General features: G+C 43.4%; 1 long non-coding RNA gene across 1 annotated transcript in view; it reads left to right on the top strand.

Annotated features, from left to right (window-relative positions):
• Positions 1-18,628, top strand: part of LOC138282370 (uncharacterized) — a 78,703-nt gene that overhangs the window by 20,083 nt on the left and 39,992 nt on the right. Inside the window, exon 2 of the long non-coding RNA XR_011200943.1 lies at positions 8,827-8,911. This is a non-coding gene — a long non-coding RNA (uncharacterized lncRNA). The remainder of the gene's footprint in view (positions 1-8,826; positions 8,912-18,628) is intronic.

Genomic DNA, 18,628 nt, shown 5'->3' with positions numbered 1-18,628 from the left:
TGGTAATGTCTACCTACAGGGATGCATCTGTGAGCAAAGTAAAGTACTGCACAGTTGGAATCCACAGATGAGGAGAAATGTTCCCCCGGAGTTAGTTCAGTGGCCCCTCAGAATGTAGAAAGATGGATCCACCTGGGTTCAGAGAGACGTAGAACTGGCAAGAGCCCCTGGAGTAGTGGACCACTGTCCAGGTTCTATCGTTCTAAGCAGGGAAGTCCAGCAAGGTATTGATAGGCCTTCCCTGGCTTTAGGCTGGGAGGGGGTTGTGTTGGACCAGGCATTTTTGCGGGTTCATTCCCAAACTTTTTGCCTTTTCCTCCTATTTTTTCTGACCTGTTTTTGTAAGCATTAGGACTCTGGGTACTTTATTACTGATAACCAGTGCCAAAGTGCAAGTGATCGCTGTCTAAGTTGTATTGGTAATTGGTCCATGATGGCACATTTGATTTACTAGTAGGTCCTTGTAAAGTGCACTAGAGGTGCACAGGGCATGCAAATGAAATGCTATTAATGGGCATGCAGCACATCTCAGACCTGCCATTGCAGTGTCTATATGTGCAGTCCTAAACAGCCATGTCGACCTGGCAACTGCACCCACTAGGCAGGCCCAGATCTTCCCTTTTAGCCCATGTTAGGCAACTCTAAGGTAGGCCCTAGGTAGCCCCATGGGCAGGATGCATGGTATTTAAAAGGTAGGGCATGTACTGGTGTGTTTTACCTGTCCTGATAGTGAAATACTGCCATATTTGGTGTTCATTATAGCAAGGCCTACCTCGGTCTTAGGTTAACATGGGGATTGCCTTTAAATATATTTGTAGCGCAGTTTCTCATTGGGGGCAGATAGAGATGAGGAGTTTGGGGTCTCTGAACTCACAATTTAAAACTATATCTTTGGTATAGTTGGCTTTTAGATTGTCTGTTTGAAAATGCCAAAGTGGGCGTTTTCATGCATAACCATTCTGTGCCTCTGCTTGGCTGCTGAATCCACGTCTGGGTCAGACTGACAGTTGGGCTGTTTGTGAAAGACCTTCCTTTGAATTGTGCCTACTTTAAAGGCAAAAAAAGAGTTTAATTTTTGGACTGCAGACCTGACAATTTTAGAACACTTCTGGATCAAGAGAGACCTCTACCAAGGAGAAGATCTAAAAAGCTGTTGGGAGTAGTACTGCCCCTTTGCTGTGCATGCTTTTCTGATTTGGCCTGCAGTTGCTGCTTCTGACTTAAAGAGGACAACAACTGTTCTTTGCTGTGTATACTGCTTGTGATGTTTCTCCAAGGGCTTAGACTGAGCTTACCTCATGTTAAGAGGTCTCAGGGACATCAAAAACTTCATCTGCCAGCACCTGGGTGCTCTTGCTGAGACCCCTGACTTGCCAAGTGGTGCCACATCCAGGCCCTGGGAGGAGAAGCTGGTAAAACCTGGGAGAAAATCCACGCAGTTGTGCAAAGCAGTGAAAAAATGGACACAGGTCCTGCTTTGCAGCTGCAAAATTGACGCAGCGCCAGTGAAATCAATGCATCACAAGCTCAGCGCAGATTCATTGTTGCTGTGCATCTGGATTTTCCACCCATGGTCCCTGGGAGGCAAAGCTTTAACATCACCACAGGGACACGAAGCTGCATGTCTGGAAATTGTGGTGTTTTCACTGTGTTAGTATGTGTTTGTGCAAATACTCTACACATTCCCTATGAGATAAGCCTAACTGCTTGTGCCAAGCTACCAAGGGATGAGCAGGGTTATCTGAGCAGTGTATCTCCTTCACCCTGACTAGAGTGAGGGTCCCTACTTGAACAGGTTGTGAACTGACTGCCAACTAGAGATCCCATTTCTAACAACAATATCCCCTTCGGTGAAGCCTCTCAGCAGAGTTAAAAAAGAATATATGAATAGGGCCTGGTTAGTACTAGGGGCATAAATGGAAACAAAAGTTAGTTTACGACTTTTAAGTCACCTCTCACCATGATGACCCTACCCATCTGTCCGTCTTATAACAAGGAGGAGGCCACGTCTGCTTTGAGTTCCTCACAAAGCTCTTTCTCAAAGTTGCTTAGGGAGGTGAGGATATTCTCCTTTGTGAGGGACATGTTGTCCATGGTTTCAGAGTCCGCTACGTGGTCTTGCACCTCGGCCAGGGTGAAGTAACTAGATACCCTGTTTAGTTGTTGCTTTTTTGAAGCATTCATGCAACATGTCAGAGAAGGAAGGAGGGATTGTCTGCCAATGCAGCTGTGGGGCCCTGTGCGGCGGTGTCCCTCCCCTTTGCTATTGAAGGTGGGGAAGGTGCTGTATGTTCGCTTCCTGTTTGTAAGTGTGTTTATTTAGGCATTGGCACCAGGCATCATGGAGCACCATCACGAGGAATCATAGGAACATGGTAAAGATTGCCAATGTTCAAAATACTTGAAGTATAAAATAGAATGTTTTAACTCCTCCAAGATTCAGGAGAATGTACAAAGAACAGCTAATCCCATGAATTAACAGCCATCACCTGTTTCGTTAAATTGACTTTCTCAAGGCAAGGTATGTATGTCTCCCAAAATATCCAATGTGCTGCAGAGTCCAATACACAATATATAACCAGTGGGCGCATTATAGGATTGTCCAAAAGAGATGTGTGTCACAAATCAAGAAATATATGTGACCATGATAAGCCGAGTCCGAGAGTTTTCTTTCCGCGTTGTGAAAAAAAAAATTCCAGCACGAAAACTATTTGACTTAGCATTTCTGAATGGACTACAGGAACAAATGGGGTGTGTCATGGTATTTTGAACATTGTACTATTATTTGTTGACTGGTCTTCAGTTGACAAGACCACACCCGGAGTGGTTGGGTGTAATACCAGTTTGGCACCCTTGAAAGGACTACCTAAAAACTAATGAATTTTAGACTTTTATACTCCAAATACACATAGGAAGTGCAAACCATCTGCATAGCCACTAGTTGTGAGTCATATGGTAAAGATTGCCGCCTTTGCATATGTACTGATGCTGCTGTTCATGATGCTTACTCCCCTCTCTGCTTTCCTCCGACCACCCTTCACAGGATGCAGTTTTGTTCTGGAAGTGTCTGTCTCAAGGCAGCCAGGAGCAAACCATTACACTGTTTCCAGGTGCCTCAGAGTCATTAGCTGTGGACAGAGGGCGGATCAAAGGCTCCACAGCTGACCTGACTCCAAGTGGCAGCATATCTGGAGAGAAGGCTGGAGCAAATTCTGGTAGCCTAACAAGAGTGCTTGTGAGCAGCAGGATGCCCAGATGAGAAGGGTTGGCCCCTGAGCTTTGGGTAGGTTTAGAGATCCTCAAACCACCATCTTAGAGTCAAGCAGAAAAACTTGGGCCACCCTTGGAAGTAAAGCGGGTCATTAGATATCCAGGATCAGTAGACTTGCAAATTGCAAGTGGTACCTGTCTGGGTGTCTGCCCATTGTGAATGAGTTGATTGCGCCTCACAAAACCAATAAGCCAATCTCATGACACCATGTCAGGGTCAGGCAAGGACCAATCACCTGTCTCTCCAGCTGTGCGCCCACCATCCCCGTCTTCTTCTTGGGGTGGTCCCTATCACCCTCACTCTTCCTGACTCACTGGTGAGTTGGAGTGTGCTTGAGAACAGTACTCATAATGCGTGGCAGCCTCAATACATGGCAGTGGGTGACTAGAAGCGAGTGGTCCGGACAGGGTCTAGTTCTGGGATTCCCCTCAGGGTCCAGGGTATTAAGGGGACACTACGCAGTAATCTGCATAGTCCTGTGTTGCCTGGTCAGGGCTTCTATGGGCGATGAGTGCTGCGAGTTTGTGGTCTGCCTGTCGAGCCATCATTTTGGCTTCAGCCGTTACTCCACACTCCATGCAATATCCGCAGCTTTACAAGCCATCAGGGTCTCACACCATCGTCTCAAGCTTGTTGCTGTCCTCCAGTATGTGTCTGGACAAAGACTAAGGGGGTCATTATGTCCCCGGTGGTTGGCGATAATGTGGTGGTAGTACCACCAACAGGGTGGAGGTACTTACTGCCACATTATGACAACCCGCCAATGTACCACTCCGACCGCCATGGCGGTAGCAGCCGCCGGGCTGGAGATAACCATCTCCGGCCCGGAAGCTGCATTTGTGCCCTCTGCGGGATTATGACCTCATCAACCACCATGGTTTTCGTGGCGTTCGTAATGCCACAAAAACCATGGCGGTAGGCCCTATCAGTGACAGGGAATTCCTTCCCTGACACTGATAGGGGTCCCCCACCACCCTACCTCTCCAAAGACCCACCCTACATCTCCAAACCTCCTCCAACTCCCCCTACACACACATACACACGTATATACACACTCATTCACACATACATGCATGCATGTAGAAATCCATTCACACACATCCACACACACTACAAAACATACACACAGACGCACTTCCATACATGCACACCCGCAATCAGCACTCAACACACACCTGCATTCATGCACACACATACACAAACACATCCCCCCCACACACACAGGACCCTCCACCCTCCACCCCTGTCGGAGACCCGACTTACCTGGGTCCAGGGGGTCTTCCGGCAGGAGACGAGACGGGGCGCTGCTACCGCCAGCAGCACCCGCCAGCAGAACACCACCAGGCCGAATTATTTCTCATAATACGGCTGGGGGCGGTCTACTGGCATGGCGCTGCTGGTCGTAGCAGCGCCACCTTGGATGGCCACAGCTGGATTTCTGCCCTTCTTGTGGTAGAAATCTGTCTGTGGTCATATTATGGCTGACGGCTGGTAGCTGCGGCGACGGTCTTTTGGCGGCCATCGCCGCTGCAGTAGACAGTTTTTACTGCTGATCTTGTAATGAGGGCCTAAGTCTCTCCATCTCTGTGTGCCTTATTTGCGCTAAACTGCTAGCAGAGCTGTGTTAGTCACACCAACTCAGCCATCTTGGCTGGCCACGCCCCAAAAATTCTGTTTTTTTGTGCATGTGGTTCTGCAGCGTCATACTAGGAGTCATGCAAGTGTAACCAATGTAAAGTACATGCCGTCTTCCTAAAAGCAACACTACTCTATGCCCGGATGGTTGTGCTATGACACAAGGAAGTACAGTATGGAATCAATCCAGGAGTGATAGTATCCTAGCCCCTGAAGACAATGCTAAGCCAGTAGGAAATACAATAGACAAGAGCCTCAATCCGGAAGCGACAGAATCCTCCTTTCTGGTGGCAGTAGCAAACCACAAAAATACACTTCATGGAGTCAACAAAGGAGAAACAGGACACTAAAGCTTGGGGCACTGCTAAGACACGAGGAGTTACCATGGAATAAAAACACCAGGGTTGGAGATATGTATTTTATCCTGGAAAGTACTAAATGTTACGTAGACATAATATTGGGCTGAGATTAATTCTAGTATTGTCTGGAGCAAGAGCATGTTAAATTAAGTGTAGAGGTCGTGTGGGAGTAATTAATGAAAGGACAAGATTCGGGGAAAGGGCAGTTGAAGCTGTCGCCTGAGACCCAGCTTGCAAATGGAATTAACGCATTTGTCATCAACAATTGGCAGTGGCAGTCGGATTTCAGAAAATAGCTTGGGAAGGTCCAATCAACAGTGTCAGAGTTCACCCTTGAAACGCACTGGATACAGATAGCTAAGTTAAATGTCTAACACAGCTTAGAAGAGGCTAAAACAATCTCATCTATCCCCTGCAGATAGGATCACAAAGGTCTGGTATGCCTCAAAGCATCAAAGGGAAACTTGACTACTTCTAATACCTGTATATCTGAACATTTTTTTCAAAATCAAAAGCAATACACATTTCCTTACATGTGCAGGAGCTGGAAGCAAATTAAAGAGATCTCGTTTCAAAATCAATGGCTGTGCTGTGCTTTTTTAAAATGACCAATTTAACTGAAAAGCACAGTGTTGCTATTTTATTCTGTTTTTATTCAAACCCCTATTTTAAAAAAGGAAACCTGGAGTGGCTTTGCACTTCCAGCTGACCTGCATAGTGATTAACTTGGACCATAAAGATATTTAAAAATCCAAATCATTAGGGCTGGCTCAAGGAAATATTGCAAAAACCCAAAAGCATAAAAGAGCGCATCTATAGCAAACCACATAGTTTATTTGTGTTTTTCACTTTTATAAACAAATGGCAAGTTATAATAATCATACCTCTATGTTGAGCCAATACAAAAATATAAATACAGTGAAATACTACAGACTTACATGTCTTTCAAAAGTAAAAGATATATTTTCTTTTGGATGGCCAATTAAATTATAAGACCTACACCAGCCAAAACCAATTTATCCAGGCTAACTCTGTGCAGATACCAGGCAGAGTCAGACAGTATGTAGTCTTTGATTCAGAGCCTGCATATGTGTGCACACTTCTATACCCCATATTCGTATGCAACCAGCGCAGGACCTTTTACCCCAGCTGTGCAGCAATGGGTCTCATTTAAAATGCGAGCACTTGTGGCTATCACTCTAATGAGCTATAGAAAATTCTCAGAATAGTTTAAAAAAAAAAAAAAAAAAACATTTGGAAGGATTAAGTAGCTCAAGTACTAAATTGGTAAGGTCAATGCCTTATAAATTAATGACCCAAGTTCTAACATGGTGGCAATACTTAGCCTGAACATGCAAAACCACCACAACACTCTTTAATGTTTGTAAGTATCGTCTGAATGATTCATGTACGTGCTCAGGGATAGCCACTAAGTACACATCCTCATGACTGCCAGGTGTCATAGAGGATCAGGACTGGGCAGGAGTCGCATAGCCATAAATGGGTAAGTACCATGCAAAAACGGGTGGGTGGCTAGTGATGCATGAGTAACATGTAAACTCAGGAATAAACTCAGATAGTCCACAGGCTCAAAGGTGGCCTTATGCACTCATGTTTAGGTGTAGAAGGTTGTTTGCAGTGTCAGGTTCAAGGGTAGGGTGTTATTAGTAAAAATTCGGGCAATTGAACAAATATCAAATGAAAGAGAACATAGCAAATATAGCATAGATATTGGGTTATTAGTTGAGGGAGTGGCAGCCCCACTCAAATAATAAACACAGCCCGTCCTTGTCAGGATGACCCACAGAAAGTTGTTAACCTAACCTGTGCTTAACCCTCTGGTAGCTTGGCTCAAAAGCAGTCAGGCTTAACTTAAAGGCAATATATACATTATTTATGCAGCACACAAACAATAAGATAAAAAGATAACACAAGACAAATCCCACATCTATATATAAAAATAGAGTACTTTTTAATAAATAAAATGACACCAAAACCAATTAAATCCAACCAGTATAAACTGAGTCATGAATTTGTAAAGTTTGTAGTGGAAAAAAGGCACCTAAGATCAAAGCTCGAACTACAAGTATCTGGTTGCACAAGATCTGATCAAAGTCAAAGGTTTAGGCGAACGGCAATGAAGCGTGTGTTTGATACAAGGGGTGGACTGGGCCCAGTTTAGGCTTATCTTTAGACTTCAAAGAAAGTTTGGAAAAAGTTCAGGAGAAGTGTTAGAAATTAGGTTTCTGCTTAGCAAAGGTATGCACTCTGTTCACGCAGAAATCACAATTCTACTTAGGGTAAGTCACAAACACACCCTAAAGTAACTTGTGCTCATCCCATGGAAGCATGGCACAGAGCAGTGAGGCTAAGTCAAGAGCTAATTGTAGGAGGCTGGCCTGGCTTATGGTGGGTACCTGATGGTACTTACACCTTGTGCCAGGTCCAGTTATCCCTTATTAGTAGATTAGTAGTGTTCTAGCAGCTTAGGCTCATAGAGGTAGCTATAGCAGAGCAGCTTAGGCTGAACTAGGAGACATGCAAAGCTCCGTCAAACCTCTAAATTCTCTCCCCATCATGCAAAATCAGTCAACAAGCACTATTATTACCTCCCCTGTCAGCATGGAAAGTGTTTTAGACTTTGGAACGGAGTTCACTCCCTCCTTTTTCGCTACTGGAGCCACATCAAAAAAGTGCACTAACTCCACTTCAAGACCAAAACCAAAAAATTATCTTGATTTCCCCACTGAATCATTTCCTCATTTGACTCTGGAGGTCTTTTGGAGGAACTTGGAGCCCTTAAGCCATTTATGGCTGATGTTAACACTTCATTGCAACAAACTGAGAATAAACCGTCTTCTCATTATCAATGTGTTTCCACACTGGAACAGAGAGTGAGTAAGTAAACTTTAGGACTTCAATCTGGACATATCTTAAATGCTAAAGACATTGTTGAACTTAAATGACCAATATAAAACTTGGAAAACAGGAACAGAATGACTACGCTCCAATTTTTTGCTATTCCAGATGGGTCCAACATGATATCCTTCTTGCAATCAAAGATTCCTTCATTACTGAACTTGCTATCTAAATCTTCTGACTCTACAATGAGTCCATAGTCTCGGTCCCTGGTCTTTCACATGCCATAACTCACGTGCCAAAGGAATCATCATACTTTTCCTATAATTTACTGATTTAATGCAAATACTTTCAGTGGCAAAAATGGTGGGCTCTCTTCAATTGTCAGGTCACAAGTGTTTTTCACACAGGATCTCTCCCATGTGTTTGAAGCAATTCCTGGTTCAATGCTCTCAACTGAGATCCATGAACATCGGATATGTCTTACTTCACCCCTGCCTTTTCAAAATCACTTTAAGGACACATCTTACACAGAACTAAAGCCATGAAACTAGGGGCATCTGCTAACACAAGAACATTCATATTCCAACAATGTTCTTAGTGATTTTCTTCTACTTTAAATGATCTTACAAAGTTTGTTCTGTTCACTGATGGATTTTTATTTTTTCTCGCTTTTTTTTCTCCCCTCTTACTTCTCTCCAGAATGGACCCTTTTGTGGATCGCGGTATTGTACCCACTCGTGTTTTGTCTCCATTTTTTCAATAGTCCATCTGTATGTTCTCCATGGTAAGTTCAGTCTTATTGTTGTAATTGTTATGGTCTCCTGTCTATAAATTATAACTGTAGCTGTTTTTTCTCAAGTTTGTCCTACCTAGTTAATGTTTTGGATTATGCTCCTGGACATATTACTTCTCAGTTTTTACTGTCTCTTTGCCAAAGCTGCAAACTGCCTATCTCTCTCAGGTGCCCCACTGTCACTTCACCCTCCTTCGCTTGTCTATTTCTCCTTTTTCAACATTCTTGGACCATGGTCTTTGTAATGCCAAATTCCTGCCTGTTATGGTTTCTGAGACTGTTTTTTTCCACTTTACTGTTTTCTTTTTCTCTTTTTTTTTCTTTTTTTCTTTTTTCTTCTTTCTCAATATTGTTATACCTTGTATTGCTTAAGAATCAACGCATATTTTTTTCCCCTCAATATTATGCTACTTAGGACAATTACATGTAAGGTCAAGGGGCTAAAGAAGCTCATCAAATGACAGCTTGTGCTAGGACTTCTAGCATGCCTGAAATGTCAAATTGCCTCACTACCGGAAATGCATCTTAAGGAACCAGAAATTGTTAAAGTTAAAAAAACAATATGTTGATGATATCTTCTCTCCTCCCTCCGCTACCACAAAGAATAATGTCATAATTCTGTGTCATAAGTCTGTTAACATCACTACACTATTCCAATATCATGACTCGAAGGGACGCTGGTTACTAGTCACACTTCACATTGATGATACCACCCTCACTTTATGGAACTTTTAAGGTCCAAATCACCGAGCGACAATGAAAGGCATTTGCTTTCTTGTACTCCCTGAAGACACTACTGATAATTTGTTGGTAAGAGATGATTGTAATCAATTTCCAGATCCCTTTATGGATATGAAATCCACCTTGCGTTTTGTTCCTAATGCTTCCCACAAAGCTTTTAAAAGTTTGGTTTCCCAACTGTGACTTTCTGAATCTAAGAATATTCCACTCCCCAACTGTCAGAATACTCTTTTTAGTCTCCCACCCATCATTCTCAATCTTGCTGAGATAATATATAACTTAGCTGAAGCTTATTACAACATTGGGTTAACTCAGAGTATTTGTTAATACACCCAGATCAAAATGGGCTTTTACCAGGCAGGACCACGTTCTTGAACTTGCATCGCCTTTTCATGTTGATGGACTGGGCACGATCGATGGGTACACACCCCTAGGTTGCATCGCTTGACATAGAAAAGGTGATTGACACCCTTAGGTGAGATTACCTGATGGAAGTCATTAAGAGGCTGGTGGTTATTGTACAATGAACCACTGACTCAGGGAAAACTGGTAACACTATCTCTGACTCATTCTGCATCAAACATGGCACCTGTCAAGGCTGTATCATGACTGCAATTATTTTTGTGCTGGCTATAGAGCCCCTTGCATGCGCAGTCTGGGCACAGGCTTTCGGATGGAGAATTCAGGCTGAAGACTGCTGGCATATAATTTAATTGTACGATGGTGATGCCCTGGTATACCTTCAGGATGATAGTACAGTGATCCCCCAATTTATATAGTTACTGTGTCAATTTAGAGAAACTTCTGAATTGAGGGTGAATTGAGACCAATCTCATCTGTTCCCCCTTACTAATCATGACTTGTTTAAAAACTTGGGGATCCACATCTACCACTCCAGCAACTTAGGTAGAGCCCTAGCTCGAGTGAGGCCCTCCCTCAAATTCTGAACATCCTTAACACTTTCCCCTATGGGACGAATTGCCATTTCTAAAATGCTGTTTCTCCCTAAGTTGCTGTACTTTTTTCTGCCATCCTCGTCCTGGTACTTAAAAGATTATTGCGGAAACTGTGCTCACTCTTGACAGCATTGATCTAGGGCAGGAGGCGGGTGACACTCACCAAGCTTTATGCTCCATTGGAGGAGAGTGGCACATGTGCTCCAAACTACAAATATTATTATGCCATTGCTCAATTGCAATGGCCCACTCGCTGTTTGGTTTGAGAAAATATGTCTGAACTGGGAGAATGGTGCAACAGAACAATGCCATATCTGGTGTTGGGATGGTTGCTTGATTCTGACACATAGGTTCCCAGGGCGTGGAGAGAATATTTGTATGCCTGTGGCTAGGGCATGCTGGATCACATACATTATTAAGCGACACCCCTTTCGTCCATATGGACCTGAGCTATGCCTCTGGGCGATGCCGGACTGCGCAGGGTTAGGCTCAAGACCAGACGTGGCCTCATGGTCAGAATCTGGCCTCATTTTCTGGGGAAATCTAATTAATGACAAGATTCTTAGTACGTTTGAGAGTTTGGTGGACGATTACAGTATACCACCAGGCTCCTTCCTTATTTATGCTGCACTCACAAGACACCTACATATGGTTTGGCACAGAATACATGATGAACTGGAGACCTCATCACTCCTCTGTGGAATAGCAACACATGTGATTGGTCCTCGAGCTGTCACATACCTTTATGTTTCCTTGCACACAGACAGGGGGACGTCACTCTACTCCTTTTGCCCTTATTGGGATGCAGCACTCAACAACACACTTAGGGACAAACAATGGACAGTGTGTGGGGATACCGAAACTCATTTTCCACAAATGCCAGACTCAAATGTAAACAATTTAATTACCTTCACCACACCTACCTTACTCCTGAGAGGTTGCTGCATATGTACCCACGGGTACCAGATACCTGCCCATGCTCCCAAGCCACCATGGCAGAATTTTTACACATGATGGGGACATGTCCTCATCTTAATTCTTATTGGGATGAGATACTAGGGATTCTCTCAGAGGCCTTGGGCTCCCTGCTCCAGAGGGAGGGATTGCATTGTTTGCTAGGTATTGCCTTCCGTTCTGCAGCACGTAAGCCTGCAAGTAAACTAATTGGTTTACCATTGGCCCTTGCTGAACACATGATAGTCATGAGCTGGAAATCCACTCTTACCCCACTCAAACAACTGTCTCTCAGACCTGTAATCTGGCATACTGGCTGAGCAGGAGGCACTGCGTATTGGTAGAATAGGGTGCTAAATACCGTCCTTCCTCCGTATTGGCAAAGGTATTTGGAAATGGTGGAAGCTTAGTCTAATGACAGGCCATCCTGAACATCTAGTTTGCTACCTCGGGACTTGATGGTATTAGAGTTGTCCTCTATCCCCTCTCCCAATTGGGGATGCTACATGCTGTTGGAAGAGGCCATCCTGGAAGCGCAGACCGTTTTACTGTTGAATTTAATTTTAATTTTGCCAAACTCCTTCCCCGCAAGCTCCTTAAATTATTCAATCACTTCAGTTCTCTAAAATTCTCTACAGGATCATTTGTCAAAGTCATGATCTGTATAATCCCAAAACACTTTCGAGATCTCACTCAATGAAAGAATTATAGAGCTATTTCCTTAATCAATGCAGACTGAAAGATATACGCTAATGCATTGGCTCTTTATTTACTTCTTCTAATGTCCATTCTAACTGATGTCTACCAAATTGGGTTTTACCCCACATAGGAATGTGGTCGATCATTCTTGTACATTTTTACACATTAACAAATCTCATAAAATAAAAGACTCTTTGATGGTTCTCTCTTTAGAAGCAGAGAAAGCCTTTGACAGGGTCAATGGAGCTTTTTTGCAATGGCAAGGATTTGGTCTAAGCTTCTTACAAATTATTTCCTTGTTATACTCCTCACCATAACCATCTGTTGTAGCTAACGCACTGTATTCTACATATTTTCTTCTCAACAGAGGAACTCAACTGAGATGACCCCTTTCTCCTTTATTTGTTTTAGCTTTGCCACCTTTCCTTCACTGACTCAGAACTTTAGATGACTTGTCTGCAATCAGAATTAAGAACATAGATATAAGGTTTACAGTATATACAGATAAATAAAAGAATATTATGTCACAACAAGACCGTTTGCTCCTTGCTTTCTTCCATGAACTTCACCTTTATTGTGCAGGTTTGGAATATAAACTAAATGTAGACAAAATTGAAGTATTGTCACTTAACAAATATTGCACTAAAACTGTATATGTTAACACGGGCCTCTCATGGAAATAAAAATCAAATGCTTAGGCATTTAGTACTGTACAACTCTCAAGGACACACTGAAAATTAAATCAGATGTCCTATTAGACAAACTCCTAGCTTTTACTCAGAAATGGTCTCCATTGTACCTTTCAGGATGGGGTCATCTAGACACCATTATAATGATGCTCCTCTCAATTATCAACTTCTTTCTCATGATGCTTCTTATAATAATTTTCAAGAGGTTCTTTGGTTCGAAGGATAAGAGCCTTTCCAAATGTCTTTAACATGAGAAACCTCCTTGAATCTCTTTATCTGAATTAAAACTTCCTAAGTCTCCAGGAGGGGTTAAATACACCGATTTTCACAATTACCATGGAGCTTTTGGCATCAAGCAAATGCAAATTTACATTGGTACAACACTTGATGCACCACAGAAGCTACAATTCTCTCTGGAACAAGCCCTCCTATCACCTTTCTCTCAGAAAACACATTCTTTTCGTGCCCAACCTTCCCAAAGTTTGGTTACCTATTACTGTTTCCCACCCATGCACATTATTACATTTTTTTATCTTTCAACCCTGACCTCCATAAATCAATACTTCAATAGTCCTATCTGACATATAAACATAATTAAGAGACCAGGATGGACTTGGTGATGGAAGGCAGATCTTTACCATTCAGGTTCCCCTTATTTTTTCTTTTCTGAGTGATCCTCGACACACAATCTCCCACTTTTCATGAACTCTCTAATCTAGTACATAATGCACTCACACATCATATCTCTCCTGATACCTCCTACCCCATCTCACCTCCTCCCCTGACTGCATCATCCATTCACCTTTGAATGGTCTTTCCATACAAACGTCTGAGAACATCAGATCCAGATGGGACCAAAACACTTATAGAAACATTGCGGGGGTCTCATCTAGGTTTTGTTTAGTTGACCTCTTTATGGGATCGAATATTAAATAAATTCCACTGCTCGCACTGCTAACTTCATCAAACATTATACCATTTTTACAACACTTTTTTTTTACACCGCTGTCTGTGTTTTTAGGCTCAAACTTGCACGCAAATGCACTTGCTGGTTTTGTCATGCTCACCCAGGTACAGATTTTGACATTTTCTTTTCCTGTCCAGTTCTAGCTTTTGGTTTGAAACTGCATCACCCACATTCACATACACCTTTCAAATGATTTATTGCTTCTGGGTAGCTTACACGATGTTTGCTTGGGATGCTTGTGAAATTTGTTGATTTGTGATCTCCTTTGCCATTTGTTATTATTTCCAACTGGATATCTACAGATATTACTCTTCAATGTTGGTAGAATCTAGTAGGCCATCATCATAGACTTGGTAGCTATAATTTTGATTCACTACAGATATCTATCGTAATCAATTGTGACTGTCATTTACTATCTGTCACATACTGCTAGCTAGGAGGATAGTTTCCCATCCACCACCCTACCTGTACAATTTACTTTATCATTTATTTTCACAAATTGTATACACCTACTACTTAACCCCTTTGGTGCGGGCGTCGGCCTACCTCCCTGAAGCACAGCTGCGATCGAGGGCCAGGAAACACCACTAGACACCAGGGATTTCACTTGGGGGGGGGGGGGGGGGGTCAGCCCCCTCAGAAAATGCTCCCCCCCTTGGCTATATTTTTTTATTTGAAGGTTGGTGCCCCCTGGGGGAGGTGCGCCACCCCCAGGGGCTAATTTAAAAAAAAAAGCAATACATATACTTCAACTGACGCATTTCAACTGTAGCTTTTAGGCAGCAATAAAAAAGTCAAGTAAGTCTTGTGATTATGTTTCTGCTACAAAAGGATCAGACTTTTGTCTAGTGGCAGTTTTAGTGCCATAAAGAAGCACAGAAGGTTTATATGCCTACTGCAAAGAGCAAATCTGGATTATATGCACTATAATACAAATGAAATGTATGTGCGGGTGTGGGATGGCTATTGAGAGATGAAGAGCACTTTTGCTGGGTGGTAATGAAGGAATCCGAGACGGAGGACATGGGAGTGGGAGCACCAATAATGATTGTTGGACTGGGCGCAGGAGGTGCTGAAAACTGTGACGAATGGTATGTGACAAGGTGTTTTTTGAGAGTCTTGAAAGAATGTGTGGATTGAGGGAAGAAGGCAGGTAAGGTGGCATCTACTGTTGCACGTATCACACACACACACCAGCAATTTTGTGACTGTCTATGCAGGCTAGTGTTTTAGAGCAACAGTTTAGCCAATAGCAGAGATGGCATCTTGATGGATGACTGCTGCTGACACCGTCACTCGGGTTATAGAGGACAGCTCTGACATAGGATCAGACACTGAGACAGCAGATACTGAGACAGCATCTGATGGATAGGACAAAGGTGCAGACTCTGGGAGTTTTCAGTTTTTCAGTTGGAGGAGTCCCATTGGATAACTCCTCTTTCAGTAAATTATGAGGGAGGTGATGAGGGCAGTCCTGTTGTCCCTTCGCAAGCACAGCCTGTGCAATGGGGCAATAGTGGGCTAGCCCAACCCAGAGAGCAGGTGAATGCGGCGGCAAGCACAGAGAGGGTGCTCTCTTGGGAGCTCCCCAATTTAGTTCAGCCCCAAATTCCACTGCCCAAATTGTATTGTGGAGACATCGAAATTATCTATTGCAAAGCAAACTGGTTTTGTAAGGAAGGCACATGTGTTTTTGGTTCTGGGTTTGGCGGCCATGTAGGGAAACATACTAAACCCAAACATTTCTGGAAACTAGATGTCCGGGAGAGTCTACAGAGGTGTGACTTGTGTGGATTCCCCAAAGTCTTCTTACCCAGAATACCCTGCAAAGCTGAAATGTTGAATAAAAACTCTATTTTTCTTGCATTTCTGTCACACAAACTACAGGAAAATGCTGCGATCCACAAAATTCCTACCACCCAGTGATTCCTCACCTGTCCTGATAAAAACACTGCCTCACTTGAGTGCCTATACCTAGTGCCTGCGTCAGGAATGGATCACCCCAGGGTCAACAGTTGCCTCATGTAAGGACCAACATTGACGTGTGATCCATTCTTGTCGCGGGCACCAGGCCTACCCACACAAGTGAGGAACCATTTTTATCGGGAGACTTGGGGGAGTGCTCGGTGGAAGGAAATTTGTGGCTCCTCTCAGATTCCAGAACTTTCTATCACTGAAATGGGAGAAAAAAGTGTCGTTTTGCCAAATATTGTGGTTAGCAAAGGTTTCTGGCTAACAGAACCTGATCAGAGCCCCACAAGTCACCTCATCCTGGATTCCCGTAGGTGTCTAGTTTTCAAAACTGTGCAGGTTTGTTAGGTTTCCCTAGGTGCCGGCTGAACTAGAGGCCAAAATCCACAACTAGGCACTTTGCAAAAAACAGCTCTTTTCTTTGTGAAAATGTGATGTGTCCACGTTGTGTTTTGGGGCATTTCCTGTCGCGGGCGCTAGGCCTACCCCAACAACTGAGGTACCATTTTTATCGGGAGACTTGGGGGGAAAGCTGGGTGGAAGGAAATTCGTGGCTCCTCTCAGATTCCAGAACTTTCTGTCACCGAAATGTGAGGAAAAAGTGTTTTTTTTGGCCACATTTTGAGGTTTGCAAAGGATTCTGGGTAACAGAACCTGACCAGAGCCCCACAAGTCACCCCATCTTGGATTCCCCTAGGTGTCTAGTTTTCAAACCTGTGCAAGTTTGCTAGGTTTCCCTGGGTGCCGGCTGAGCTACAAGCCAAAATCCACAGCTAGGCACTTTGCAAAAAACAGCTCTGTTTTCTTTGTGAAAATGTGATGTGTCCACGTTGTCTCTTGGGGCATTTCCTGTCGCGGGCGCTAGGCTTACCCCCACAACTGAGGTACCATTTTTATCGGAAGACTTGGGGGAACGCTTGGTGGAAGGAAATTTGTGGCTCCTATCAGATTCCAGAACTTTCTGTCACCGAAATGTGAGGAAAAAGTGTTTTTTGGTCACATTTTGAGGTTTGCAAAGGATTCCGGGTAACAGAACCTGGTCAGAGCCCCACAAGTCAGCCCATCCTGGATTCCCCTAGGTTTCAAGTTTTAAAAATTGCACAGGTTTGGAAGGTTTCCCTAGGTGCCGGCTGAGCTAGAGGCCATAATCTACAGCTAGGCACTTTGCAAAAAACACGTCCGATTTCAATGTAAAAATGTGATGTATCCATGTTGCCTTTACTGTCGCGAGCATTAGTCCTACCCACGCAAGTGAGGTACCATTTTTATCGGGAGACTTGGGGGAACACAGAATAGCACAACAAGTGTTATTGCCCCTTGTCTTTCTCTACATTTTCTCCTTTCAAATGTAAGACAGTGTGTAAAAAAGACATCTATTTGAGAAATGGCCTGTATTTCACATGCTAGTCTGAGTACCCCGGAATTAAGAGATGTGCAATTCACCACTGCTTCTCAATACATTATCTTATACCCATTTTGGGAATACAAAGGTTTTCTTGATACCTATTTCTCACTCTTTATATTTCAGCAAATGAATTGCTGTATACCGGGTATAGATGGAAACCCCATTGCAAGGTGCAGCTCATTTATTGGCTCTGGGTACCTAGGGATCTTGATAAACCTACAAGCCCTATATATCCCTGCAACCAGAAGAGTTCAGCACACGTAACTGTATATTTCTTTAAAAAATCTGACATTGCAGAAAAACGTTACAGAGTAAAATGTGGAGAAAAATTGCTTTTTTTTGCCTCAATTTCAATATTTCTTTATTTCAGCTGTTATTTTCTGTAGGAAAACCTTGTAGGATCTACACAAATGACCCCTTGCTGAGTTGAGAATTTTGTCTACTTTTCAGAAATGCTTAGCTTTCTGGGATCCAGTATTGGTTTCACACCAATTCCTGTCACTAACTGGAAGGAGGCTGAAAGCGCCAAAAATAGTAAAAATGAAGCAAGTCTGTCTGGTGATTTTAGCACTGCAAACCCCTTGTTGGTGCCATTTCCAGGGAAAAAACCACAAGCCTTCTTTGGCAGCCCTTCCTTCCCATTTTTTTTTTAAAAAAACGAAATTTTAGCTGTATTTTGGCTAATTTCTTGGTCTCCTCCAGGGAAACCCACAAACTCTGGGTACCTGTAGAATTCCTAGGATGTTGAAAAAAAAGGACGCAAATTTGGCGTGGATAGCTTATGTTGACAAAACGTTATGAAGGCCTAAGTGCGAACTACCCCAAATAGCCAAAAAAGGGCTCGGCACTCTGGGTGGGGGAGCGGGAAGGCCCAGCAGCTAAGAGGTTAATGATGTTATATCTGTTGTTTTTTATTCTTCTCTATTCACTGGCTCTTCATTTTTTAGACTTATAAAGGTTGCAATCTGATTTTATATATATAGGCCCTCATTACGACCCTGGCAGTCGGCTGTAATTTGGGGAAAGGTACTGCCAACAGGCTGGCAGTAACTTTTCCAAAATCATGACATTGGCTGTTTGGTTCAAGCCAAAAGGCCAATGTACCACTCTGTCGGGCAGGGTGTTAACGGCCGCTGGGCTGGAGACTTCGGTCTCCAGCCAGGCGGCCGTCACAATCCCACCCTTGGGATTATGACCCCGCCTACGGCCATGGTTTTTGTGGCAATCTCACCACCACGAAAACTATGGCGGATGGCACTATCAGTGCAAGGGAATTCCTTCCCTGACACTGATGGGGTCTCTCCCACCCCCCTCCCAAGAGTCTTC

Source organism: Pleurodeles waltl, chromosome 1_1 (genome assembly GCF_031143425.1).
Source record: "Pleurodeles waltl isolate 20211129_DDA chromosome 1_1, aPleWal1.hap1.20221129, whole genome shotgun sequence".
Classification (NCBI taxonomy): domain Eukaryota; kingdom Metazoa; phylum Chordata; class Amphibia; order Caudata; family Salamandridae; genus Pleurodeles; species Pleurodeles waltl.
The sequence above is the reverse complement of the archived record's forward strand: the minus strand, read 5'-3'. Positions and strand labels throughout refer to the sequence as shown.